A 3,312-nucleotide genomic window follows, 5' to 3' on the forward strand; every position below is an offset into this window, starting at 1 on the left:
GACTAGCTAAAAAGGCTTTCTTATGGACGCTAAGTTTTTTCTTTCGCGTACACATATCCTTAAGGAACTTGGCATAAGAAGGAATTTGCCTAATTGCATCTAATAAGGGAAGGTTTATGGTAACTTGCTTAAAAACCTCCATTATGTCATTAAAGTTCGATTCCTTCTTTGTTGGTACTAATAGCTGAGGAAATGGGGCTCTAGGCATAAAATCAGACTTTTCAGGAACCGAATTCACATCATCAGAAACTTTATCAGTCTCTTCAGCTACTGGTCCTGAGAGGTGATATCCTGAGGGGTGAACTATAGTATGTTCACTATCGGGCATGGTTACCTTATTGTCTACAACTCTACCACTTCTAAGGTTTCTAACAGCATTCAATTGATTCGATGGTTTTGCACCTAATTCATGAACTCCTCTAGGGTTGGGTTGTGTTTGAATAGGAAACTTACCTTTTTCTCTCAAAGAATCACTTATAAGACCAACCTGGGTTTTTAACTCGGAAATAGCCTGACTATTTTCTTGTCCTATCCTGTTACTAGCTTATAGACTCTGTTCTACGGATAACTGAAATTTTGCAGTTTGCTGAGTTAACAAGGCGAGAGATTCCTCTAAACTTAGGATTTTCTTATCTGACTGATTCTGAAACTGAGCTAATCATGAAGGATTCTTAGTATAGCCAAAACCTGGGGGAGCATTAGAATTACTAAACTGACCTTGACTCTGGTCCTTAGACCACGAAAGGTTCAGATGGTTTCTCCAACCAGGATTATAGGTTTCTGAATATGGGTCAATCTTTTGACGGTTATCAAAGCTAGTGTTATTATAAAGAGCATTGGCTTGCTCTTCAATATTCTGGCCTTCCCAAAAAGGATCCACTCTACTACTAGTCTGGCCTACTTCTAAGGCTTCTAACCTTTTTGCTATAACAACAATTTTGGCATCTGATTCATAGCCTCCTTCTACCCTATTAACGTTTCCTCTACTTAAAAGAATTGTTTTCTGGGGTGATCTACTATTTTCCCATTGTTGGGTTTTCTCGGCGATTTCATTAAAAAATTCCATCGCCGCATCAACAGTTTGGTTTTCAAATCCACCAGTGCATAGAGACTCAACCATGGTCGTTGTGGAATAATCTAAACCCTCATAAAGGATCTGAACTAGCCTAACCTTTTCTAAACCATGATGAGGACACTGGGATAATAAATCATTGAACCTTTACAAATACCTATATAAAGATTCTCCATCTTGTTGTGAAAATGTGCATATTTGCGTCTTAATAGACGATGTTTTGTGCCTAGGGAAAAACTTATTGAAAAAGGCAAATGTAAGTTGTTCATATGTCTCAATTGACTCTGAGTCCAAACTATACAGCCACGACTTGGCCTTATCTTTCAGGGAAAATGGGAATAACCTAAGTTTCAAAGCATCATCATTTAAGCCTCTTATTCTTAGAGTATTACAAATTTCCTCAAAATCCCTAACATGGTAATAAGGGTTTTCATTTTCTTTCCCTAAAAAGGGGAGCATCTGTAAGGTCCCAGGTTTCAGTTCATAGGGTGCCTCCGTTTCAGCTAACTTAATACATGAAGGACGAGTAGTCCTAGTTGGGTTCAACAAAGCTTTCAAAGTTTCCATTTCTGGCGCTATCAGAGCAACAAGGATTCTCTCCTCAGTCAAAGGACGTTCAAAAACAGACTCTTCAAAAGTCGGACTTTCTAGATTAAGGTAATCGAGACGCTTCAAACTACTAGGTTTCTCTTTAACAAATCAACCTAGTGCATCTCTTTAAATTTCAGGCATACAATAGAATTTTCTAAATTGGAAGGGTAAGCAAACACAGATCAAGGCCGACTCAACCAAATCAAACCTATTGATTTCTAGCAAACAAAAAGCATGATGGCTCCACTTAGATTGTTTCTAGACCAGCTTCTAATCCTTCGAACGGGAATTCGTTACAATTTAAGAAAACCCCTCTGGAATCAATCTGAGTTAACGTAAGTTGAATAGAGGCGAGGGAAGCTCGGTGGAGCTTTGATACCCAAGGCCTCACCGGTATTACAAGGCGGCGCATTCACGCATTCAACTTACAGAAACCGTCAAGAACTTCGAAGTATGCTTAAAAGAGTAACCAATATTTTTCGAATGACTTTCCTGTTAAGCTTGTTACCCTATCGGTCTCGTTCTAATCAAAATTTTAGGCTTAGGTTCGCGTAGGTTACGTGTTTCTAAAGCGGGCAAGAAGAGAACGGTGATGAAATCCGAACCCCTATCTTGTATGGACAGGCCTTTCCCTTTGCTAGAAAAATAAATTTCCGTATTCAGTCCTCAACATATATGCATACGAAGGAGTCCAGTAACTCGCTGACAGGGGATTCGCGAGTGTTTAGAATCTTACCTCCCGTTCCAGACGGGGGATGAATCGGTTGTAGTCGACTCGGGCCACTGACTCCGATGTCTAGTGTACGAACCCAAGGTGCAGAGACAATATCGTAATTGTCCTCCTTCTCTGCAAACAGTTTATATTTAAAGTACCCTTCTGTAGGGTAAATAAAAGAAAATAAAGTCCAAAAGTCCAAAAGAAAAAAAATAAAGAAAAATTACAAAAATAATAAACCCTAATACAGTTTTTTTTTCTAAAAGAAAATAAACAAACCCTAAACTAAAATTGTCTAAAATAAAATTGTTTTCTTTTCTGTTCTTTTTGCTTTAATCTTTAGCTCCAAGTCTTTATGAAATCACCAAACTCTTTGGCTCAATTTTCTTTATGATACAGAACCTGTAGACACAAGATAAATACCCAAAAACATAAAAAGGGACAAAAAAAATAAAAATAAATAAATTTAAAACCCTAAAAACAAGTTCGCGTCGGCGACGCCAAAAATTGATGTGATTTGTAGATAGTGGTAAAAGTGGTTCGATTCTCAGACTTGTGAAGGATATTAATTAGACTTGAATTCTAATATTAAAATAGAAAACTCACCAAAATTTTTAGCAAACTCAATCAAAGATAATATCAATATTAAAAGAAACACTGAGGCTAAGATTCCACCATTTTCCAAGTTCAAAGTGATTAAACCAATACTTATATTTATGCAATTTTCTCGTTTAATTTGATTCTAAAATATTGCAACAAGTAGATTTTCAAAAATAATAATTGTAAATACCAAGTATGAAGCATCAAAAATCTTAAAACTAAGCATACTCCATTAAAATAAATCACAATCACTCAAATAAAAATCATATTCAATAATAGTTCAAGGCAAATAATCACATAATTATTGCAAATAAAAAGATAAAATAGAATATAC

General features: G+C 36.3%; 1 pseudogene; it reads left to right on the plus strand.

The window, feature by feature from the left end:
- Window positions 1-1,178: 1,178 nt before the first annotated feature.
- Window positions 1,179-1,278, plus strand: LOC113333819 (annotated as a pseudogene).
- The last annotated feature ends 2,034 nt before the right edge of the window (window positions 1,279-3,312 follow it).

Source organism: Papaver somniferum, unplaced genomic scaffold (assembly GCF_003573695.1).
Source record: "Papaver somniferum cultivar HN1 unplaced genomic scaffold, ASM357369v1 unplaced-scaffold_133, whole genome shotgun sequence".
NCBI classification, from domain to species: Eukaryota; Viridiplantae; Streptophyta; class Magnoliopsida; order Ranunculales; family Papaveraceae; genus Papaver; species Papaver somniferum.